Source organism: Geotrypetes seraphini, chromosome 8 (genome assembly GCF_902459505.1).
Source record: "Geotrypetes seraphini chromosome 8, aGeoSer1.1, whole genome shotgun sequence".
Classification (NCBI taxonomy): domain Eukaryota; kingdom Metazoa; phylum Chordata; class Amphibia; order Gymnophiona; family Dermophiidae; genus Geotrypetes; species Geotrypetes seraphini.
Window position 1 is genome coordinate 10,072,151 of NC_047091.1, and position 26,388 is coordinate 10,098,538.

Here is a 26,388-nt window from a genome sequence, read left to right on the forward strand (position 1 = left end):
GCAGTAAGGATCCATGAGGTCCGCAGGAGTTAAAAAATTGAGGATCCATGCGGATCCAAGTCCACTTTCTTTTTAAGGCCCTGCGCTTTAAATTCTGTGGGGTCTGTGAGATCCTCTTCTTATCTTCTTCCTTTGCTGGCTGTGGGCCTCGTGGATCTTAAACGTATGCCCGGGTCCACAGAGATCCTCGTTTTAACTCCCTCGGACCTATGGATCCCGCTCACACCCAAGGTGAGCAGATTTGTACGGGTGTGCGGTTAAAATCCGTGAGGTCCGCGAGGTCCTCCTTTTACCCAGTCCCTGTCAGGTGTGCAAGAGGTGAGCGAAGTCATTGCTCACCATCGTTGCGCATCTTTGCCTAGCTACATTTGGACTTTTTAAATAGACTTTTATTTTTTAATCAATCAATATGCTTTAATGTTCACAAAATCTTTATTGAACTATTTTTTTTATTTATTACAAAACTTTTTATTCACGTTAAGGTTTTTACATTCCAGATTTTATCATTTCACATTAATGCATCTCAACAAGACAGGTTAATAACTCTTAATCAAATGCTCACTTCCACTGGGATGTCTAGGTACTGTTCTGACTTAATTGTAACTAACACTTTAAAATGCCTTTGTCTGGCTTGTTGTAATGAAGAATCACGGTTTTCCCACGTGCCTTCACATTTCTTCATTCTGCAGTCAAGGAACGCTGTTGATGTTTGCAGCTTCCAGGGTGTTCTGCCTATTTTGGAACCAGCCACAGAGAGACAGGAAGTTGACCTTTTCCAGACTCCGATTCTGCTCCCTCTGCAGGAAGATAAGAAGTTACAAGAGGTCACCATGTAATATTTCAAATATTTGTAAGTTCATAGTGCTTTTCTTGATTTGTTATATGTTCAGATTCATATGTATTGCACTGTTACTACTTGAAAATGAATAAAGATTTATTAAAAAAAAAAAAAAAAGAGGTCACCATGTGATATTTCAAATATTTGTAAGTTCATAGTGCTTTTCTTGATTTGTTATATGTTCAGATTCATATGTATTGCACTGTTACTACTTGAAAATGAATAAAGATTTATTAAAAAAAAAAAAAAAAAGAGGTCACCATGTAATATTTCAAATATTTGTAAGTTCATAGTGCTTTTCTTGATTTGTTATATGTTCAGATTCATATGTATTGCACTGTTACTACTTGAAAATGAATAAAGATTTATAAAAATAATTAAAAAAAAAGAGGTCACCATGTACCCGGCAACGAGCCCAAACTATTCACGCTACCTCTTGTGTGTTTGAAGTTTAGTTGTCTTTGAGATCTAAAATTGTATACAGAAAACTCCTAGTAAACCAAAAAAAAAAAAATCCTTTATGTATCTACTGTAAATATCGACTATGGCATTAAAAGTGATGAGGAACCCAAAAACCTCTGGTGTTTGCCTTAGGCCAGACAAGGCAAATTCCATGGTTTCCTTGGCAACGGAGCATGAAAGGCCAAAGGCAGCCTTTGGATTAAATCAGATCCTGCAGCTCGCCTTACAGGACAACGTGCGCAGTTCACTCCGCTTGTACTATAGCTAACCTGCCTCGGGGCATCACACCTTTGGGTCCAGTCGATCTTCAGCACTGAATGCGCAATGCGAAGCCTTCTGCTCCCCTGGCCAGGTACACGCAAGGTGAAGAGGAGGGGAGAACCGAGGCAAACATGATTATGCGATTTCTATATGTCAATATTATTACTAATGTTTTAAGTGCCGAGAAGTTGCAATGAACAAGACAGAAATGCTTATAAATAGCCAAGAGATAATTACAATCACAATATAACCACATCCCCTGGAGCCTCCCTCCCCAAAAGATGATATAAAACTTGCTCTGAACCTATCTGGTTTTGAGTGTTTGTGTGACATATTTATGTCATATTTATGTTATATTTATGCTATATTTATGTTATTATTTATGTTATTATTTATGTTATATTTATGTTATTATTTATAACATAAATATAACATAACATAATAACATAAATGTTTATGTTATTATTTATGTTATATTTATGTTATATTTATGTCATATTTATGTTATATTTATGTTATGCGAATCGTTTTTTGTTCAAAAGCAGCAGTCGAAGAAGCAGACGCGTGTAGCCGAAGTGTGCGCACGGCTTAATTGATTCATTAACTAAATCGGCACTGATAATTGGCAATTGATACCTTGCAATTGATGCTAATTGGGATTAGTTATACGTTGTGCATTCAGCTCGGAAAGCACGAGTCTTTACAAAGCATGCATCGGTCACAGCGAATGAATATGAAAAGGCAGCAGAGCCGGGGGCGGATCGTGGGTGGATCAAGTGCGTTCCTAAAAGTTATGCGCATTGTTATAGAATATGAACGATCTGTGTACAACTTAGGACAGGCATTTAGGCCTAAAGTAGGTGCCAAGCTAATCTAGGCACCTAATGTAATCATCTAATTAGCTTGATTGGCGTGGATAACAAGATGAATTGGCTCAACAATTAGCTTAAATTAAAATTAATTGGGCTACCAAATATAGGCAGTCATCCTGAGCTCCTAACCTGCATGGAACTTCAAAAGGGGTGTGACCAGGGCAGGGGCACGGGTGGGACAGATTTTAGGTGCACAGTTCTAGAATACTTGAATTTGCTGACAGTAGTTGGATGCAACAGCCTTGGGCTGGCATAGGTGCTTGTATCTGAAGGGTTCATAGACAACGGCGCGAAAGACAAAAGCGCACGCCGACAATTGAGCGCAGCGTGCTCCGCCGCGCCGCTCTAAATTACAGTTTTTAGGGGCTCCGACGGGGGGTTTTGTTGGGGAACCTCCCCCCAGTTTACTTAATAGACATCGCGCCGGCGTTATGGGGGGTTTGGGGGGTTGTAACCCTCCACATTTTACTGTAAACGGAACTTTTTCCCCTAAAAACAGGGAAAAAGTGAAGTTTTCAGTAAAATGGGGGGTTCCAACCCCCAACACCCCCCACAACGCCCCCACAATGCGGCGTGATGTCTATTAAGTAAAGTGGGGGGTTCCCCCCCACATCCCCCCATCGGAGCGCTAAAAACAGTAATTTAGAGCGGCGCGGCAGCGCGCGCTGCGCTCAATTGTCTAGGCGCGCCTTTGTCCCGGCACGCTTTTGACCTGACACCATCTGAAGTTAGGCATGAAATCACCTCTACCTAGACTACTGCAACCTACTTCTTACTGGCCTTCCGCCAAACCATCTCTCTCCCCTTCAATCTGTTCAGAACTCTGCTGCACGCCTCATATTCTGTCAATGTCGCTATGCCCACATTACCCCTCTCCTCAAGTCACTTCATTGGCTCTCTACCCATTTCCGCAAGCAGTTCAAACTCTTCTGACTGACCTACAAGTGTGTTCACTCTGCAGCTCCTCAGTATCTTTCCTCTCTCTTCTGTCCTCATACCCCCTGCTACCCTGGTAACTCCACTTATTGGATAAGTATCTCTTATCTGTACCCTTCTCCTCTACAGCCAACTCCATATTCCATCTCTTCTACCTTGCTGCATCATATTGCTGGAACAAACTGCCTGATTCGATACATCAGGCTCCGTCTCTGGTAGTATTCAAATCCAGACTTAAAGCCCATTGCTTTGAAGATGCTTTAAGTTCCAAACTCCAACCCATCTGCTAAGCACCAATATCTGTCTTATCATTCCCTCTGTAATTCCCCCCACCTGAGCACAGTGCATTGATGCACCTTCTTGTCCAGTTTGTCTGTCTTGACTAGATTGTAAGCTCTTTGGAGCAGGGACTGACTCTTTTATGCTTTGATGTACAGTGTTGCATATGTCTAGTAGCACTACAGTTTCAAGTTTATTTATTCTTGATATGCCGCTTTTAAAAACAAAGCGGTTTACCATATTACAAATATAAAAAGTTTGTTAAAATGTACAAATGGGGAAAAACAGACAACATGAACATTACAGACAACAACCATGCTACATTAGGGAAGTGGGTAGGATACATTGCATGAAATTAAAAAGCAAAGGGGATGGAAAGAACAAATGAGAAAGCTGTCTGAACGCTCAGTGACATCACAATGCATCTGGGTCATACTCAGAACTCTCGATGACATCATAATGCAGCTGTATATGGTTCCCCCACCTGGTTTTTGTTACTAATAAACTAATAACAAAAACCAGGAAGTATGATCATGTGACCCATCTGCTTCGAAATGCCCACTGGTTGCCAATTAATCAAAGAATTTCCTATAAAATCCCATTGATAATGGTCAAAACTATGCATCCCAAATCACCCCAATTCATTGACAAATGCCTTATTTTATATCAAAATAATGTAAACCAAAGTCAGACCTCCACTATATATATGTTCAAATCACAATAGTTCCTCAGAATGCCACACAATAAAGTAGTGTGGTAGCCGTCCTCACTGGAACATTTTTTTGTGAATATTGAACTAATGTGCAACTTCTTGTTATGTCTTGTAATAAGTTATAAAAATTTATAAAGTGTCAGTGCATTATTTATAAAGCATAATGGTCTCTATAGTTCTATTTAGTGCATAGTAAATAACTTAGCTTTAAACCGGGTCTGCCTCATTCCCCACCGACGCGTTTCAAAATTTTCTTCAGGGTCGGGGACAGAGAGAGCTGAAAAGAATAAAATTACATCAGTAAACCGGTACAAAAGAGTATAAGTTAAAAAGTACTTATAAAAGATAAGGTATTTACCAGAACTATCCGGATTTTTAGCAAACGCTAAGTCTCTATGTTGATTGCTGGAGCAGTAGCAGTAAGATGGCCGTGGCCATTAAAGTGGAACTAATATAGTCACCCCCTCTAACATGTGACCCGTCCTAACAAATGAAAAAACAGACCATACAAAGTAAGGCAATGCTCAAAAACTTAAAGCCTCAACAAGTCAGTATAATGAATATGGAAATGAAAATGAATATACACAACGACCACTTCGCTCATCTGGACAAAATTTGCTTACTGTACCTTCTCTAAAAATTATTGGAACACGTAGATCAGACATGTTCACTGTGATGGGACCTCAATGGTGGAACGCCCTACCACAATACATTAGAATTGAAAAAGATATCTCTACATTAAAAAAATTATTAAAGACTTATTTATTTAATGACGCTTTTAATAATTGAAATTTTTTATACTTTTTGGATATGCTTTTAATAATGCTATGGATTTAATACCCCCTCCTTTTGTTTTTTCCTTTATTTTTCTACTGAAAAATTTAAAAATTGTAACTTTTAACCTTTTTTCCTCCCGACTCATGTATGTATAATATGTAACCACTATGTATATTGTTAGTTTCTTTTTATTGCTCTTTATTGATTTTGTACATCGCTTAGTAATTTTAATAGGTGATTAATCAAATACACTAATAAACTTGAAACTTGAATATAAAAATAAAACCTAGCTATATAGCAGCTGTCATCCAATCACTGGTGAGGTTCAATCCATGAGGGCTCATAGTATTCAAAATACTCAAAATATTTTGAATACTATGAGCCCTCATGAATATGTATGAGATGGATTTGCATGCACTGCCTCCTTGAGATGCAAATCTATCTCATGCATATTTATTGTGGCTATCCTGAAAACCTGACCTGGCTCCGGCTCTCGAGGACCGGAATTGCCTACCCCTGGCCTATGGACATGTTAGCGTATGGCGTGTGCTAATTTGATTAGCGCGCGGTAATCGGTTAACGCACCGAAGTAGAAGAGGGGTTAAGTTTCTTGGTTCTTAATATTAATGTATCCATCATTTTGAATGATTTTTTCTAGTTAATCTTTTGTTAACCGCATTGAAATTTAAGGTAATTGCGCTTTAGAAACAAATTCTTATGTTATGTTAAACCAAAGCAGCGAAAGAAAAGAAAAAAAAAAAACCTACCAGCATTAAGATGCATAAGAAATAATTTATTAGGCGAAAGATTAGGAAGCTTTAAAAACCAAGATACTATATTTTAAACTGATCATGGCCGTGTTTGGCATCACACCTGCCTCAAGGGTGAAATAATACATCCCCAAGCTGTCCTTATTAAATGATGAAACACAGAAGACTTTTCTGCTTAACAATCTCTCTCTGCAAAACCCATTTAGAGCATATCACTGTCGGAAAAGAAATGAACGCTGTAGCCGAGTGATTCAGCTGAAAAAGCAGCGCTGCGAGATAACATCGCAATGACGTCAACCAGAGCTCAGAAACCAAGATCATATACAGAGAGGTGGAATTTTGGCCGCTACACCCGTACACTCAGAATATGTAAATGTTATCATCGTAAACCAGTGTCTCTCAAACTTTTTGAGCTCCGGCACATTATAAATTGAAATGATAAAATTGCAAAACCCACAAAAAATTAAATTTGAGAGTTATTTATTTTAAGTTCTTTAAGCTATGAATGGGTAATTGTAACAGCGGTGAAACTAAAGCAGATAGAATAGAATTGCTGATCCATGTGATGGATGAGCTTGTTTTTGAGAGCAAATTAACTCAAAATGCGGATCGATATTCGACAAGCAAAAAACGCATTTCATCCTCCACCAGTCGTTCTCTTTTTCTCGATTTAATTTCTGTCGGAGCTGAGAAACCAAGTTCGCAAATATAAGAAGATCCAAACGGTAACAAAGCCTCGATTGCTTTGTTTGCTCAAGTTAGGATAACAACTGCATAAAAAATAAAATTACCGTACTTGCTGTTAGTTTTCAAGGACCAATCACGTCAAAGAATGATGCTTGTCTGGGCGATTGTATCCTTATGCACGCAGACGCTCATAACATTGACAAACTCTTGCGTACAGAACGTACGCGGCATCTATTCTAGTGTATACTTATGAAGGGAATTTTTAAAAATAAAGTTAAATTCTGGGATCTCTCGTGGCACACCCGGAATCTCTTCAGGGCACACCACTGTGCCGTGGCACACTAGCGCAGTGTGGTGAGATTCCAGGTGTGCCGTGAGATGCCGGCGAGGAGGAGAGGTGCTAGTTGACTGCTTACAGGACGTACCTCTCGGAGCAAGAGACACACCCTGTAGGCAGTCAGCCAACGCCGGTGCCTCTCCTCTCCACACCTCTCCAACTGCAGCACCCCTCCCCCCCCCCCGGCGTAGCAATTGCAGGCTCAGAGCCCCATCTGGAGGGCCTCAGCGCATGCATGGACATCAATGTGATGACATCACACATGCACGTGATGCCATCGTATCGACGTCCGTGCATTTCCGGATGCCCTCCAGCCGCGGCATTGAGTTTTGTGCAAAACATTTGTGGAACACTTATTTACTGATGTTATTTACGGTTCATAGACATAATCGCGGAAGACAAAGGCGCGCACCGAAGAAAATTACTGTTTTTAGGGGCTCCGACGGGGGTTTTTGTTGGGGAGCCCCCCATTTTACTTAATACAGATTGCGGCGGCGTTGTGGGGGGGTTTGGGGGGTTGTAACCCCCCCATTTTACTGGAAAAAGTGAAGTTTTCAGTAAAATGTGGGGGGTTACAACCCCCCAAGCCCCCCACAATGCCCCCACAACGCGGCGCGATCTGTATTAAGTAAAGTGGGGGGGTTCCCCCCATGCCCCCCGTCGGAGCCCCTAAAAACAGTAATTTTCTTTGGCACGCGCCTCCGTGCTGCGCTCAATTGTCTGCGCGCGCCTTTGTCCCAGCTCGCTTTTGACCTGACACCGTTATTTACTGATGTTAGCATGTATGTTATAGAATTTTCCTTCTTGTGAATTCAGCCTCTGACTATGCCAGTCAGCAGCATTTACCCAGACAAGAAACACCTACTCCTGCTGGAGCATTGGTCAACTAAGTGTCAATGCCAAAAAATGCAAGGTCATGTACCTTAGCGGCAAAAATCCATGCAAGACTTACACCCTAAATGGTGAGATCCTAGCAAGGACTGTAGCAGAACGTGACTTGGGGGTGATTATTAGCGAAGACATGAAGACTGGCAATCAAGTGGAGAAAGCTTCATCCAGGGCTAGACAAATCATGGGCTGTATCTGTAGAAGTTTCGTCAGCCGTAAGCCCGAGGTCATAATGCCGTTGTACAGGTCCATGGTGAGGCCTCATCTGGAATACTGTGTACAATTCTGGAGGCCGCATTATTAAAAAGATGTGCGGAGAGCTGAGTCGGTTCAGCAAATGGCCACCAGGATGGTCTCAGGACTCAAGGATCTCCCATATGAGGAACGACTGGGTAAGTTGCAGCTGTACTCACTCGAGGAACGCAGAGAGAGGGGAGACATGATCGAGACGTTCAAATATGTCACGGGCCGTATCGAGGTGGAAGAAGATCTCTTTTTTCCTTAAAGGACCCACGGCGACAAGAGGGCATCCGTTGAAAATCAGGGGTGGGAAATTTCATGGCGACACCAGAAAATATTTCTTCACCGAAAGGGTGGTTGATCGCTGGAATAATCTTCCACAACAGGTAATTGAGGCCAGCAGCGTGCCAGATTTTAAGAAAAGATGGGAGTGGCATGTGGGATCTCTTCATGGAGGTAGTTAGGGGGTGGGCCATTAGTGTGGGCAGACTAGATGGGCCATGGCTCTTTTCTGCCGTCATGTTCTATGTTTCTATGAGGGCCAGATTATGTTCATGGCGCCTACAATGTAAATGCCTAGATGTTTCAATCACGTTGCTAAGAGAATGCAGTGTTCTTCAACCAGCGGTCCGCTGCCGTCATGTTCTATGTTTCTATGTTTCTATGATACTGCCATTTGGATAAATGCTTTTGAATATTTACCTGGTTATTTCCTCAGATGAGAGCTCTATGGAGATAATTCTCTACAGGTCACCTAAAGTTAGGGATGAAGCAAACTGAGGCCATGATTTTATAACTACCCCCACATGAAGTCAACCATCTGGAGGGAAGCTCATTCCCTCCTGCTGGAAACCCCGAAGTCCCCCCCCCTAAATGTCTGCAGCAGGAGGAGTGCACAATTCCTCCTGCCACCATGCCCGAGACATCCCCGGCAGTAGGGATGCCCACTCCCTCCTGCCGCTGATCCCATCATCCCCGAAAGCCCCCCAATCACTCCCTGACTCCACCCTACACTTCCCAACTTCATCCTGACACTCCCCGACACTCCAAGATCCCCCTAACACTCCCTGAATGCCCTCTGACACCTCCAAGATCCTCCTGCCACCCCTGAACCTCCTGAATACACCTTTGTCTGATGGTTACTCCCTTCTGCCGGCAGGCCCAGAGCAAAATGGTGGGCCTTCTACTTCCTGGTGCATTCTGGGATGCACTGGGGAGATGCCTAAGGCCCCTCCCATAGGAGAGGCCATAGGCATCTGGGCCAACTGGAGTCCTAGGCCTCCTTCCCAGTGCATCCTGAGATGCACTGGGAGTGACCTAGGGCTCTGATTGGCTAGATTCCTAAGGCTCCTCCCATGGAATTTTGCTGGCCTATATTTCAGGCACCTATCGCAGCCCTAGGGAGATGTCCGGGGCCACCTAAGCTCTAGGCTAAACCACACCCATGCCTAGCCTTGGGTAAGCTTAAGCAGCCCCACATGCCTCCCTTGGCTCACAAAAACACCTACAATGTAGGCTGCCTGCCTCGGTGGTTTTTAAAAAAAATACGTGCATTCTGATTGGCTGGTCAGACAGCAGTAGGATGTCTACCACCGCATACAGTCGGGACATCGTTTATAGAATTTGCCCCTAAGTATATGGCCCTTGATGGAGACTGCCACAATTTTGTTGGTTGGGTTGAGAACTTGTAATGTAAAAATGAGCAACTCAGGGGCAGATTTTATGTCTAAAATAATTGAAAAATCTTTTCTGTGGGCTACCATGGATCGAACTATCCAGAAGTAAACAGCCAGAAGAATATCATAATATAATGCACTGATACTTTCAATCTATCAATGAAAAAAACCAAACCAAATTAAACAAAAAAATGCTTACCAGGCAAAGTATCCTTGCCACTTCCAAAGTCCACCTCATTGCTAACAAAAGTAATTCTAGTTGAGTGTAATGGAGCATGTCATCTGCCCTCGTACTTGGAGGAAAGAGATCCTAGTTGCCTTGACATAACAAAGACTCAGATTGGTACCATCCAATGGAAATAACATTTGCTAAAAAAAAAAAAAAGAAAGGCAAAAACCCGAAAGAAAAACCATGTATAGGCATTTTCCGAGCTTTTTTCGGCATTGGTCTATTGAAAACCTTTTCAACCTCATCAGCTTCTGACACACCTTCCCCTCTCCCCAGTTTCCAGATGATCGGAGTAGTTTAGCAGATGTAATCATACCCCCTAGACAGACAGGTGGACAGACTGAAACACTGCTGCTGTAGTTTTCAGTCTTGTGATGACAGGCATTAAAAACATGTGAATCTACTATCTGTAGAAGGACAATCCCATTTTGGCAGTCAGCTTTCCTGGCACATCATTATAGCGCTGACTATTAATTCCCTGCCAGTGATTTGAACATGTAGTTAATGTTGCTTTATCTCGGCTCTTCCCTACGATCCGAGAGATACTGGAAAGATGTAAGCCCTTGACAAACAGAGCCAAGACTGCAAAGCATTGTGGTGCATGGATTCTCTTAAAGATGTTTTTAGTTCTAAAGGATACTTGGGGGCCAGTTCTTATTCCAGGTCAAAAAAGATATCTCAGCTCGTAAGGATTCCAGTTCTCCCCAGGGCCAATATGGCCCCATTATCCAACCGTTCCATGTTCTATGATAAAATTAAGATTGGTCTTTATTGCGATCGTTCAAGGTGCTGTCTACATGGACAGTTTTCAGGAGCCATGTATGGGGTAAATTGAGAATTGTTGCCCTCTGCCTGGCTAAAAGAACCCTCATGGTTCCAAATGCTTTTATATGGCTCTGTAAAGTGTGAACTTAAACACCAGCCTTAACAACCTTTTCATATAAGTATTGTCACCCTGATTCTCAGAGACAATTCACTGGGCTCAAAATTTTCATTTGCCTAGTGATTACCATGTCAACTCGTCACTGGATCATTGTTAATTTCCTGCACTTTTCTTAAATCCCAACTTGTGATTATTTATAATAAATATAATTTTATCAGAATTAGCTCTGTGGTCATTTCAGGGATTGATATGCCGCCGACATGTTTCACTTCGTGTTTTTTCAAGGCTCAAATCCCTACGGTACAAGGATATAAATTACATCCCTGCATTCGCTTTAAAACTGACATCAAAGCATGAATATATATATAATCAATTTATATATACGATTATAGAAACTTGCAGCTTACCTATTACTAATACATCACCCTGGCCATCATGGGTAAGCTGGAAAGATCTAATCGGAGTAAGGTTACCATATGGCTCCAGATAAAATATAGGATGGATTGAGACATCTGGGTTTTACTTCCATTGCTCAGGGGACAAGTGTAGACATATAATACATATGAATGGGAGAGTGTGGCTACAACCTCAGCACCCTGAGATTGTGGGTTCAAATCCCGTACTGCTCCTTGTGACCCTGGGCGAGTCACTTAATCCCCCTTTGCTCAGGTACATTAGGTAGAGGGTGAGCCCACCAGGGCAGACAGGGAAATATGCTTAAATACCTTAATAAATTCATGTAAACCATTCTGAGCTCCCGTGGGAGAACGGTATAGAAAATTCAATAAATAAATAGTGTGATAAGTTCCAGCCTCTGATAGCCAGAGCTGGTATTGTGACATCATAATGCTTCATTCCACCAATGCCTAAGAGCCAACCTCATCAGTGATGTCACAATGGCTTGATTGGCCTATACTTGGCTCACTTTTACTGCATTTTGATTTCTAGAGTGGTGCAGTGGTTAAAGCTACGGCCTCAGCACCCTGAGATTGTGGGTTCAAATCCCATGCTGCTCCTTGTGATCCTGGGCAAGTCACTTAATCCCCCCATTGCCCAGGTATATTAGGTAATAATAATAACAATTTATATACTGCAGGACCGTGAAGTTCTATGCGGTTTACAATGATTAAAGATGTTACAGATTGAGTGGAATAAACTAAGTACAGACTTAGTGATTAACAGTTCTAGAGATCGTTGGTTGAGGACTAAGATGGTATAGGTTGGTTTCCTAAGTATTTCAGGAACAGATGCGTTTTTAGGCGTTTCCTGAATTCCCTAGAGGTAGTAGGCATGAGTAATTGTTCTAGATCTTTACCCTATAGTGCCGCTTGATGTGAGAAAAGATGTTGGTGATGACTTTTAAATTTACAACCTCTAGCCGGTGGAGAAACAAAGTTCGGGTGTTGAGCTTCGCCTATGTCTGTTGGTTGTGTAAGAGAAAAGGTCTGTTATATATTTAGGGGCTAAGCCATAAAGTACCTTGAAGCAAAAACAACCAAGCTTGAATTTCACACGTGCCTCCATCGGCAGCCAATGTAGACGTCGGTAGGAAGGTGTTACGTGATCGAACTTCTTCAGTCCACAAAGTAGTCTAACCGCTGCATTTTGTACCAGTTGCAATCGCCGCATATTCTTCTGGGGGAGTGCCAAGTAGGTGATGTTACAATAATCGAGTTGACTGTAGAGGTAGAGTATAGACTAGTGTACGATAAGACTGCCTAGACAGATAGGGGAAAATGCTTGAGTATCTGAATGTAGTGATATATAAATACTCCAAAAAATTTATATATACCGTATTTGCCGGCGTATAAGACGACTTTTTAGTACCTTATAATCCTCCCCAAAGTCGGGGGTCGTCTTATACGCCGGGTACAGTTTACATGCCCTTACTTGCGGGGCTGGATGTACTCAGTCGCGCGGCTCTTCTTCTCCCTACCTTCTCTGCTTGCAGCACAGAGCCGAACGGAAGTCTTCCCGACGTCAGCGCTGACGTCGGAGGGGAGGGAGGGCTTAAACAAAGCTTAAACAAAGCCCTCCCTCCCTCCGACGTCAGCGCTGACGTCGGGAAGACTTCCGTTCGGCTCTGTGCTGCAGGCAGGGCAGGTAAGGAGAAGGAGAGTAGCCTCGCGGTACCAAGAGAGAGGGGCGGCCGCCCCGCCCCGGTTGCAGCACAGCCGGCCAGGTTCCCTTACTTTTGTGGCACTTCCCCGACCGACCGATAACAGCCCGGGTCCGACAATCCTCCCTGCCCTGTAGCCGCGAATCTAAATACCTTCTTACAGCAGCTGTAAGAAGGTAATTTAGATTCGCGGTTAAGGGCAGGGAGGTTTGTCGGATCGGGGCTGTTGTCGGTCGGTCGGGGAAGTGCCACTAAAGTAAGGGAACCTGGCCGGCTGTGCTGCACCCGGGGCGGTAGAGAAGGTGTGCGGAAGAAGGGGTCGTCTTATACGGCGAGTATAACACAAAACTCTATTTTTTAACTAAAAGTTGGGGGGTCGTCTTATACGCCCAGTCGTCCTATACGCCGGCAAATACGGTATATATGTTTCTATATGCTATTGAAAATCCAGGGGGATTTAACCAAGCATGAGCCTTTCCTATCTACATAATTGTTTTAAAAATCAGGTCCATCACTGGTAATACCTATTTGATTTCCAAAGAAAGTACATCTCTAATACTTATCCAGAACAAACACACCCAGATGCGTTACATGAGGCTCCACAATCTGTTTCAGATGTCAAACTGCCAGAGTCATGAAAAATGTGAAAATCTCGCCACCCACTCAAAACATTCAGGAGAGATGTCAAATGAAGATGCCAAAGTCACATAAGAAAGACAGCATTCTGTTAAAGAGTCACAAAAGAAAATGGATTTCGCCAAAGCATCCTTTGGCCTTCCAGGAAGAAAGAACGAAGAAATTAAGCGAAGTCATTTGGAGGGAGATCTGATGACTCATCTCTGAAGTAAAATCAAAGAAATATTTCTAGGGTAGACTTGAAAAGGAAAAAAACCCCCACATTTTCTTAAATAGCGAAAGAGTAATATTGATAATAAGGTTTGGGAGTTAGTAGGAGGCCAAGGAAAATTGGTTTGGGTTTGGGCCAATCCATATAATAACACGATCTGCATGAACTGACATTTGAATTTCAATGTCTCTGAGCGGGAGGAGGTTTGCTAAGATTCAGTTTCATTAAACAAGCGTAATTTTAAATGATCTCTTTCTGCCGTGACATTAAAACAACGCCTTCCACCTTTTTCTGTAATAAGATGAAGGTGGTAGAGTCTGCATTCCACTTAGATGTACTGCAAGGTTTAAAAAAGCTCCCACTAGAAAACTGAATTCTCTGTTGGTCCTAATGTGAAAGTGGTCAGTACATGAGCTCTTCAGACTAGTCAATCTCATTGGAAGAAGAGACCTGTAGTGCAGCTAAAATGCAAAGGTTTATTTTATGCAACATCAACCTGTCAACTTCCTTTCTCCAGCCTTGTAGTCACAACTAGAGAATGACACGGGGGACACATTTTTCCCCGTCCCCATGGGGACTCATTTTCCCGTCCCGTCCCCGCAAGTTCTTTTCCTGCTCTTGCCTGATTCCTGCAAGCTCCATCTTCATCTGCACAAGCCTCAAACACTTTAAAATCATAAGCAGCAACATTCTAGAGCTCAGACTGTGATGTCATAATGCCTCATTCCACCAATGCCTAAGCTCCGTCCTCATCTGCACAGGCCTCAAACACTTTAAAATGCTAAGTAGCAACATTCTAGAGCTCAGATTGTGATGTCATAATGCCTGATTCCACCAATGCCTAAGCTCCGTCCTCATCTGCACAAGCCTCAAACACTTGAAAATCCTAAGTAGCAACATTCTAGAGCTCAGATTGTGATGTCATAATGCCTCATTCCACCAATGCCTAAGCTCCGTCCTCATCTGCACAAGACTCAAACACTTTAAAATCATAAGCAGCAACATTCTAGAGCTCAGATTGTGATGTCATAATGCCTCATTCCACCAATGCCTAAGCTCCGTCCTCATCTGCACAAGCCTCAAACACTTTAAAATCCTAAGTAGCAACATTCTAGAGCTCAGGAAAATAACTCGCGGGGACGGGAAAATGAGTTCCCATGGGGACGGGGAAAAATTTGTCCCTGTGTTATTCTCTAACAGGTCCTATTTCCAGGGCACTCTAGGATGTCATGCTGTGGTATTGCAACTGCCATGCCATTGGCTGGCACCTTGACTAGATGGTGGGGTCACATGATACTGTAGTGGAAGACACAAGCCTTAGGAGTCCTTTTACTAAGGCGTGCTAGTGCGTCTTAGCGCATGCTAAAAATTAGTGTACGCTAAATGCTAACGCATCCATTATATCCTTTGGACACGTTAGCATTTATTTTATTTATTATTCAATTGTATTCAATTTTCTATACCGTTCTCCCAGGGGAGCTCAGAACGGTTTACATGCATTTATTCAGGTACTCAAGCAGTTTTCCCTGTGTGTCCCGGCGGGCTCACAATCTATCTAACGTACCTGGGGCTATGGGGGGATTAAGTGACTTGCCCAGGGTCACAAGGAGCAGCATGGGCTTGAACCCACAACCCCAGGGTGCTGAGGCTGTAGCTTTAACCACTGCGTCATCTGGAAACCAACATGTAGTAAAAGTGAGCCAAGCGTAGGACAATGAAGCCATTGTGACATCACTGATGAGGTTGGCTCTTAAGCATTGGTGGAATGAGGCATTATGATGTCACAATACCAGCTCTGGTTATCAGAGGCTGAAACTCTTCATACTATTTATTCAGTTTTCTATACCATTCTCACAGGGGAGCTCAGAAGAGTTTACATGAATGTATTCAGGTACTCAAGCATTTTTCCCTGTGTGTCCCGGCGGGCTCACAATCTATCTAACGTACCTGGGGCAATGGGGGGATTAAGTGACTTCCCAAGGGTCACAAGGAGCAGTATGGGTTTGAGCCCACAACCCCAGGGTGCTGAGGCTGTAGCTTTAACCACTGCGCCACACTAATTTTTAGCACACGCTAAGACGCACTAGCGCGCCTTAGTAAAAGGACCCCTTAGATTAGTAATTCCCTTTCCATTTACCCTGAGAATCAATTTTCCTAGTGAACTATCAAACACAGAATAGACCTGGTTGGTGGTTTTTTGTTGTATTGAAGTCGGTCTGCGTTCAAGCTCATTTTCAGCGTTTTCCGTCTTTCGGTTCACTGGATCTCATTCAAAGGCACTGAGCTGTGCAATGTTTAGGTTATCAATGCTCACTGTTCTTTCTATTTATGTGAGGAATTAAAAAGTGGGAAGAGGTAATGTGTTTTGGGTTTTAAGATGAATGAACCAGTTTTCCTCAGGATCCATTTAGATCCACTGTGTAACCACTTCTGACTGTTTTAAAAATACATCCTAGTTTTAATGCATCTAATCTAATATATAATAAAACGCTAGGCCGCGCATGCGCATTTCCTATGTGTGCGCCGGTTTTCCGCGAGCTGTAGCGACACATAGGAAGTGCGCTTGCGCGCCTTACGGTCTGTCCTGCTCCCTGTTGAAAGACGCAGCGGTCGCCACCTCTCCGCTCTCTCTCTTCCTCCCCCCCCCCCCCGGGGGCACTAAGGACATGGGAAGGAGGCACTGGGGGCACTAAGCACATGGGAAGGAAGAACTGGGCTACTAAGGACATAGGAGGCACTGAGGGCACTAAGGACATAGGATGGGAAAGTATGGACATAGGAAGGGGGCCACTGAGAGACAGGCAGGCAAGGCACAACAGAGAAATACAGAGACAGAAAGAAAGATAGACAGGGAGCCAGGGAGAGACACAGACAGAAAGAATGACAGACAGACAGCATCCAAGGAGAAAGAGTCAAAGAAAAATAAAAACCCCAAAATAGATGTCTACTCTAGCACCCGTTAATGTAACGGGTTAAAATACTAGTATATTTTATAAAAGATAATTTTTGAACCGTATTAGAAACCCTTTAAAAAATATTTTTTCATTAATATCTTTGAGCTGCGTTCCCTCGCAGTTACTAATTGAAAGGGGTAAGAAATTAAAATTTTTTCACATATTTTTGGCCTCTTTTATCAAGCTGCACTAGAGGTTTTTAGCATGGGCTGGCGCAGTAAATGCCCTGACACTCAAAGAATTCCTATTAGCATCGGAGCACTTACCTTGTCAGCCCGCGCTAAAAATCTCAAGCGCAGCTTGATAAAAGGGGGGTGGGGTAATTTTAAACTTTGTTTTAGTATGCTAAAATGATTTAGGGAGAATTCATCAAAGGAAGTTACAGCGTTAGCCCATGCTAATTACATTAGCTTATGCTAATGATTAGCACAAGCTACATAGTAACATAGTAACACAGTAGATGACGGCAGATAAAGACCCGAATGGTCCATCCAGTCTGCCCAACCTATTCAATTTAAATTTTTTTTTTTAAATTTTTTTTTCTTCTTAGCTATTTCTGGGCAAGAATCCAAAGCTTTACCCGGTACTATGCTTGGGTTCCAACTGCCGAAATCTCTGTTAAGACTTATTCCAGCCCATCTACACCCTCCCAGCCATTGAAGCCCTCCCCAGCCCATCCTCCACCAAACGGCCATACACAGACACAGACCGTGCAAGTCTGCCCAGTAACTGGCCTAGTTCAATATTTAATATTATTTTCTGATTCTAAATCTTCTGTGTTCATCCCACGCTTCTTTGAACTCAGTCATAGTTTTACTCTCCACCACCTCTCTCGGGAGCGCATTCCAGGCATCCACCACCCTCTCCGTAAAGTAGAATTTCCTAACATTGCCCCTGAATCTACCACCCCTCAACCTCAAATTATGTCCTCTGGTTTTACCATTTTCCTTTCTCTGGAAAAGATTTTGTTCTACGTTAATACCCTTCAAGTATTTGAATGTCTGAATCATATCTCCCCTGTCTCTCCTTTCCTCTAGGGTATACATATTCAGGGCTTCCAGTCTAAAAACACATTTTGGACAGGTACCTGGAGGACAAAGGGATTGAGGGGTACAGATAGGAGTAAAGGTAGGTAATAGGGATAGGATTAGAGGATTAGAGGCAGTTACAAAATTAGTCAGGGACACTGTTCAGGCAATTAGGCCTGATGGGGCGCCGCGGGAGCGGACCGCTGGGCAGGATGGACCTCTGGTCTGCCCCAGCGGAGGCAACTTCTTATGTTCTTATGTTTTTTTATTTCAATTTTATAATCATCGCTACAACAAAAGTGAAAAAGAAAATGACATAATATCATAAAAGAAAAAGAAAAAAAAAAAAAATCCTAGATAATCCAAGAAAAATAAATTTGATTAAGTCAACATCTTGAAAGAGAGAAGAATCTGCCTAAACATAAATAAATAAAAGATCCAAAAATGTTAATACACTTGGCCTCTTTTACAAAGCCCGCGCGGCAACAGCCCCGAAGCCATTTAAGGGTTCCTTTTATCAAGCCGTGCTAGGCGGCAATTTTTGGGCTAGCGCGGGGGTTAGCGCAGGGTTAAAAGTCCCGCGTGCTAAACCCGCTAGCGCGCCTTGATAAAAGGGGCCCTAAATCTCTATAGGCTTCAGGGCCGTTTGCGCAGCTCAGCCGCTAGCGCAGCTTTGTAAAAGAGGCCGTGCGCTCATTATCCACAAATATATCCACCTTCCCTACTGCTTGTTAACATAATAAAGGACAGGGAAGAGATTTTTAAAGCTATAATGACATTTTTACATTTTAATCCATATTACTTGCCTTCCATATGTATCGCCTTGTTTGCTGGGGTTGGCCATCAATGAAGATCTGCTTGGTTTCACAGTTTTACCCCCCCCCCCCGTCTTCTACAAAGGCGCGCTAAGCATTTTAGCGCGGATTTAGAGTGCACTGGATCAATGCATGCGCTAACCGCTAACGCGTCCATAGGATAACATGCACGCGTTAGCGTTTAGCACGCGATAATATTTAGCACGCGGGGATTTAGCAAGAGGGGTTAGCGATCTCTCAGGACGAGGTAAATATCAGTTAGAGCAGTGATTCCCAACCCTGTCCTGGAGGAACACCAGGCCAATCGGGTTTTCAGGCTAGCCCTAATGAATATGCATGAGAGAGATTTGCATATGATGGAAGTGATAGGCATGCAAATTTGCTTCATGCATATTCATTAGGGATAGCCTGAAAACCCAATTGGCCTGGTGTTCCTCCAGGACAGGGTTGGGAACCACTGAGTTAGAGCACAGGAGACCTTCTCTGCTGTGCTTTTCAGCTCTGATGCACATGGCATGGACCATTTGGATGACCCCCCCCCTTTTCTCAAGTGGACCCGCCATCCACCAAAGCAGTTAATTAAGAGTCATCTCTTGTGCAAGGGAAGGTCAAGTGGCTGCTGGATTCTCTCCCTCGAACAGAGGAGATTGAGAGGGGACATGATTGAAACATTCAAGATAGACTTAGTAGATAGAGACAGGTTGTTCACCCTCTCCAAGGTAGGGAGAACGAGAGGGCACTCTCTAAAGTTAAAAGGGGATAGATTCCGTACAAACGTAAGGAAGTTCTTCTTCACCCAGAGAGTGGTAGAAAACTGGAACGCTCTTCCGGAGGCTGTTATAGGTGGAAACACCCTCCAGGGATTCAAGACAAAGTTAGACAAGTTCTTGCTGAACAAGAACGTATGCTGGTCTAGTCTCAGTTAGGGCGCAGTTAGGACTAGTCTCAGTTAGGGCGCTGGTCTTTGACCAGAGGGCCGCTGCATGAGCGGACTGCTGGGCACGATGGACCACTATTCTGACCCAGCAGCGACAATTCTTATGTTCTCTCTGTTGAGTCTGGTTTTGGTGTCTGGTTATAGCTGCATCCCTAATGGTTGTGAGTCGGGAGGGGGAGTGGGGGGGGTTGAAAAAAAATGGATCAGGGACCAGTTTTACCCCCTCTTTTACAAAGGCGCGCTAAGCGTTTTAGCGTGCGCTGATTTAGCACGTGCTAATCAACGTAGCACGCGCTAAATCAGTTAGCGCACGCAAAATCGGCTACCGCACCTTGGGGCTCCTTTTCCTAAGCCGCGTTAGGGCTTTAACGCGCGGAATAGTGCGCGCTAGACCTTAATGCCAGCATTGAGCTGGCGTTAGTTCTAGAAGCGCGGCGCGCGGTAATTTCCTGCGTGCACTAAAAACGCTAGCGCACCTTAGTGAAAGGACCCATTAGTGCTTGCTCTCTTCAAATTCTTCTTGGCTTTGCTCATGTAACCGGGCTTTAGCAGCCTCTATAGAGACATTCAAATATCTTACGGGCCGTATTAGGGTGGAGGAAGATATCTTCTTCCTTACGGGGGCCCACGGCAACCAGAGGGCATCCGCTCAAACTCAAGGGCGGGAGATTTCAAGTTTCAAGTTTCAAGTTTATTAATTGGCTTGTTGAATCGCTTAATCAAATTTCTAAGCGATGTACAGCAATATACATTCTTAAGGAAACAAAAACAAAACATACACTTAATTCATTATAATATAAACAGAAGGTATGAGGGGGTGAAATACATTTTTTATAGTAAAGAGAGGACATATAAGGAAAATACAAAAGGAAGTTGGTAGACAAGTAAAAGCAAAAAAAAAAAAAAAAAAAATCACTAAAATAACTCAATAAAATAAAATTTATAGTTACTTTGCAAACGCATCTTTAAACAAGAAGGTTTTTAACTCGCTTTTAAATTTGCCAAACACCTTCTCTTCCCGTAAAAACATGGGAAGCGCATTCCAAGTCTGAGGTGCTGTACATGAGAAGATAAATTGTCTTCTTGTACTAATAATTTTAATTTTAATTTTAATGGTGACATCAGGAAATACTTCTTCACCGAAAGAGTGGTTGATCGATGGAATGGTCTTCCACGTCAGGTAGTTGAGGCCAGGAACGCACTCGACTTCAAGGGACGATGGGATAAACGTGTAGGTTCGCTCCGGGGAAAAGAGGGTTCTTGTTGAGGAAGGGTTTTTGGAGTGGGTTCGCTCCGGGAAATTCTCAGAGGGAAGGTTCTTGTTGAGGGAGGGTTCTTCGAGTGGGCAGACTTGTTGGGCCAACGGCCATTTTCTGCCATCATACTCTATGTTTCTATAGTTTATAGTTTATTCAATTTTTGATTAAACGCCTTTTCGTTACTACAAAGCGTTGTACAAAATAAAAAGTATTTACATTTGACAAAAATGACAATTAAACATACTTTCTTATAGTAAAACTACAAGACAAACGAACCGTACAAACTGGGTAAATGTTGACCCTTAGGCCATATAAACATAAGGAAAAGAGGGAAGAAATACACTTGTAATAGAAAAGTGAGGAACATATAAGGGAAGAACACTTAGGAACTGGGGAGCAGTATAAAATTAATAGTTAAGAGAAAGAAGTTCAGTTAAAAGCATCATTAAAAAGAAAGCATTTTAAATTTTTTAGGTTTTTTTCCATTTTTATATACAAAGGGAGAGCGTTCCAAATTGTAGGGGCTGTAACAGAAAACGTAGAGGTGCGACGCGTGCCAATGATTTTTTTGCCAGTGGACCTGCAAGTAAAGACATATTTATTTCTTGGGATTTGTTAACTGCCTTTTTCATGAAGAGATTCACCCAAGGCAGTTTACAATACCCTGGATAGTAATCAGGTACTTTTTAAGTTTTTTTTCCCTACCTGGAGGGATTGAGTAACATGTCCACAGTCACTAAGAGCAGGCTGGGATTGAACTCGCAAGCTTGGGTTGCTGAGGCAGCCGGTCTAACCACTAGGCCACACCTCCCCTCCATTCTGGCCTTTCCTGATCCTGCCCAACTTGAAGCATGTTTAGAGGGAAACATCCATTAGATCAGGGGTAGGGAACTCCGGTCCTCGAGAGCCGTATTCCAGTCGGGTTTTCAGGATTTCCCCAATGAATATGCATGAGATCTATTTGCATGCACTGCTTTCAATACATATTCATTGGGGAAATCCTGAAAACCCGACTGGAATATGGCTCTCGAGGACCGGAGTTCCCTACCCCTGCATTAGATGGTTGGCAACCTAGGAGCCAACTTTTCAATATGATTGGGGGTGCTCAAAAGCCCTGTCCAAGCCCCACCCCCATTTTTTCCCATTCATTTTTCATCTATACACGCACAATATAATCTTATTAACAATACCTGGTACCCTCTCTGTACAATTCTCTAACTATTTTTCTTAGGACTGCGTCTTCCAGAAGCACAAGCCTCTCTCTTTTCATTAGAATTTCCTACCTCGTATCTTCTCTCAGGCATCTTCCAGCCCAGGGGCGCTAGCTCTAGTTTTTTTGCATTCCTGTTTTTCTGGTGTTATTTATGTCGAAAAGCAATATATCAAATCCTTGAATATACAAAACTAAATTCCGGGGAAGATGGTCGAATCAATGATCAGGGAAGGTATCAACGAGCATATAGAAAAAAATAATCTGATGAGATCGAGTCAGCATGGTTTCTGTAAAGGCCGATCATGCCAGACAAATCTACTGCATTTCTTTGAGGGGATAAGTAAGCAATTGGACCAAGGTGACCCAGTAGACATTATATATCTGGATTTCCAAAAAGCCTTTGACAAGGTGCCCCATGAACGCTTACTGAAGAAGCTGTGGAGTCACGGGGTGGAAGGAAACGTGTACAGATGGATCAAAAATTGGCTGGCGGACAGGAAACAGAGGGTAGGAGTAAAGGGGCACTACTCTGACTGGATAGGGGTCACAAGTGGTGTTCCGCAGGGGTCAGTGCTGGGACCGTTGCTGTTCAATATATTTATTAATGATCTAGAAACGGGGACAAAGTGCGAAGTTATCAAATTCGCGGATGACACAAAACTCTCCAGCAGGGCCGGAACTGTTGAAGAATGCAAAGAACTGCAGAGCGACCTGAACAAAATGAGTGAGTGGGCAAAAAAATGGCAGATGAGCTTCAATGTGGAGAAATGTAAGGTCTTGCACATAGGGAAGGGGAACTACATGTACAGCTATACGATGGGAGGGAGGGTACTCGGGGAAGGAAGTCAAGAAAAAGATCTGGGGGTATTGGTGGATAACACAATGAAGCAGGCGGCACAATGTGCAGCGGCCTCAAAAAAAGCGAACAGAATGCTGGGCATTATCAAAAAAGGTATCACTACCAGAACAAAAGAAGTTATCCTGCCACTGTATCGAGCAATGGTGCGCCCACATCTGGAATACTGCGTCCAATACTGGTCACCATACCTCAAGAAGGACATGGCAATACTCGAGAGGGTCCAGAGGAGGGCAACGAGGATGATAAAGGGTATGGAGAACCTTTCATATGCCGAACGGTTAGACAGGCTGGGGCTCTTTACCCTGGAGAAGCGGAGACTGAGAGGGGACATGATAGAAACTTATAAAATCATGAAAGGCATAGAGAAGGTGGAGAGGGACAGATTCTTTAGACTAGCAGGGACAACTAAAACAAGAGGTCATTCAGAAAAACTGAGAGGAGACAGATTCATAACGAATGCAAGGAAGTTCTTCTTCACTCAGAGGGTGGTGGACACCTGGAACGCGCTTCCCGGAGAGGTGATAGGACAGAATACAATTCTGGGGTTCAAAAAGGGACTGGATGACTTCCTGGAAGCGAAAGGGATAACAGGGTACAAATAGAGATTTACCTTACAGGACATTGAGTGAACAGGGTATGGGTATTTTAAGTTAGGTAGGGAACACTTTCAGGTCATGGACCTGGGGGGCCGCCGCGGGAGCGGACTGCCGGGCACGATGGACCCCTGGTCTGACCCGGCAGAGGCAACGCTTATGTTCTTATGTTCTTATGTTACAGTTCTGGGCATTTCTGTTCTAGGCTAGGACTCCAACTTGAGAAGTCAAAACAGGAGCTATTCTATAGTCCTGAATCTAAGACATGGTGGCTCATTTCAGTCTTATGGTTTTTTTGGTATAAGAGTCCATCACTGTTCTGATATTTCTATGCCCAGAAAATTTCAGTAAATAGAGCCACTTTTCTGAGTTGATTTCTATCTGGCTCTTTTCCTGTTTCCTGCTTGGATATGATAAATAATCTTATTCTGACAAACTGTGCATAGTCACTTATGTTACCACAGACATTTGTCAAAGATCATTTGGGGGTCAAATTACTACGATTCTGGAAGTTCCAATATCACTATCCTATGATATAATATTATTTGGAACGATATTACTATCCAAGGAACCAATTAATGCGAATCAGAATAGATTGCTCCTTATCATGACAGGAGTAGCCATGCAGTTGATAATGAAAAACCGGAAAAGTTGGGATAACCTGAATTACAGTTTTTGGTGGAAATCCTTATGCCAGATTTATAAGTTTGAAAACATTAATTCTCTTCAGAGGGGACATCATAGCAAATTTAAGGAAATTTGGGGCCCGTTAACAAAGTATTGTAAGTTATGAAATGTAATTGTTATTTTCCCTTTGATTGATGAAAGATTGCTATGCACTAGAGAATGACATGGTGACAAAATTCATCACCGTTCCCGTCCCTGCGGATAACCGCGGGAAACCATCTTCATGTCATTCTTTAAGGAAAGAGGGAAGAATCAGAGTACGAATGGCCACAACCACTGACCCGCAAGCTTTGCTTTGAAGAATGCTGGTGTCGAAGGACCGAGGTTGAAACAGACACTAGAGAATGACATGGGATTATTTCCCGCGGTTATCCGCGGAGACGGGAACGGTGATGAATTTTGTCACCGTGTCATTCTCTACTATGCACATCCAGGAGGGGAAAGGGGGAGGAGTAGGATGGTGGGAGGGTTTTAATTGCTGTATATTACTTCATGGAATAGAGTGCAGTATGCTATATTACTGAGTTTTTCAAATGTTGCACTATGTATTTGATTTAAAAATGAATAAAGAATTAATTTTTTTTTTTTAAAAGTGGATTAAATCAAATGTAAATGAAGATACCTAAACATGAATGATCTGTTCCCTATAGAACCAAATCTTTTCCGGAGAAGAGAAAAGGGTAAAACTAGAGGGCATAATTTGAGATTGCAGGAAAGAAGACTGGAAAATACAAACTTTATTATCTCAATGTGAGAGGCAGAATGGAATCGATCTGACGGTTGCTGGCAGCAGCTGGCGTTAAGTTTGAAGGAGAATTTGTCACTACCAGAGAGTAATCTAAAAAAGTACTCTAATTTTTCAAGTGCCCATGACGCATTGAAGCCATCCTAAAATACATTGCTGAAAAATACAACCTGTTTGGGAAGACTTTAAGTAGAAAGCCTTAATTGGCATATATGTAGAAGGATCAGCGGAGCTAATGTTGCTTTTCATGGCCTACCCTTTTCTGAAACCACCGCAGCAGGAAAAACAGCTTGACCTGATCATTCGGAGAGACACTGATAGATATTTCCCAGCCTTCAAAAGGTTTTGAAAGATCACGGTCAGGATTTCCTGGTTGGAAACCAGCAGGAGCCATTTTAATGGTGGTGGAGAAAAAGGCCGATGTTCTGTTGGGTTTCCCCTTGCTACAGGATTACAAAGTCCGATAATTAAGGCATTTCTGCATCCTGGTAGCCAGAGGAAACCGATACCTGATGAGAAATATGTAAAAGCCACAATGACGGTTTTCCAGATGTAGTTAATGTTCAGTAAAGTCCTCAAAATACAAGAAGCGCACTTAGCTAATCTATAGACGTTTTTACATTTCTAACCATGAGCTTTAAAAGCAAATGCAAAATATAAGGAATATAAATGACAGAGTGGGATATTTCAGCACAGCCGTTTCGTCGTGGCAAATTGATAACTTTGTAATTATCCTAGGAATAAGCAGTGGATTTTCCCAAGTCCATTTTAATAATGGCTTATGGACTTTTCTTTTAGGATATTGTCCAAACCTTTTTTTTAGACCCTGTTAAGCTAACTGCTTTCATCACATTCTCTGGCAACGAATTCCAGAGTTTAATTACACATTGAGTGAAGAAATATTTTCTCCAGGTTGTTTTAATTCTACTACTTAGTACCTTCATTGCATGCCCTCTAGTCCTAAGAGTAAACAAGCAATTCATAATTTCCTGTTCCATTGCACTCAGCATTTTTATCAACAAATTTTTGTTGAGAAGATTTTCATGAATTCCATATATCCAAAGTCCATATATAGAAAAAACCTAACTTACAGAATAACAATAAATCTCATACAAAAAGTTCCCCCAACTAACCCATTCCCCCTTTCCTCCCTCCCCATATCTTCCCAGAATATAACCAAGCACTGAGCAACTGTAACATCTCTTCAACTCAATGATGCAAAATCAAGTCCAGTTGAGCCTATAGGTCCTGTTTCCTGATCTGTCTCTTCTCCAGTCTGAAGAGCCCTAGCTGCTTTCACCTATCTTCATTCACCGTTCTGTGTGAAAGTCTTGTCTATAATGGATCTGGGAGACTGGATTGAAGAATACTCTCATGCATATGCATTATGGATATCCTGAAAAACTGACTGGTTTGCAACCCCCCCCCCCCCTCCGCATTGCACTCTGATATCTCTGCTGTACATCTTTAATGATAGTACACGTC

General features: G+C 42.7%; 1 pseudogene; it reads left to right on the forward strand.

The window, feature by feature from the left end:
- The first annotated feature begins 11,282 nt into the window (after nt 1-11,282).
- Nucleotides 11,283-25,459, forward strand: LOC117364826 (annotated as a pseudogene).
- The last annotated feature ends 929 nt before the right edge of the window (nt 25,460-26,388 follow it).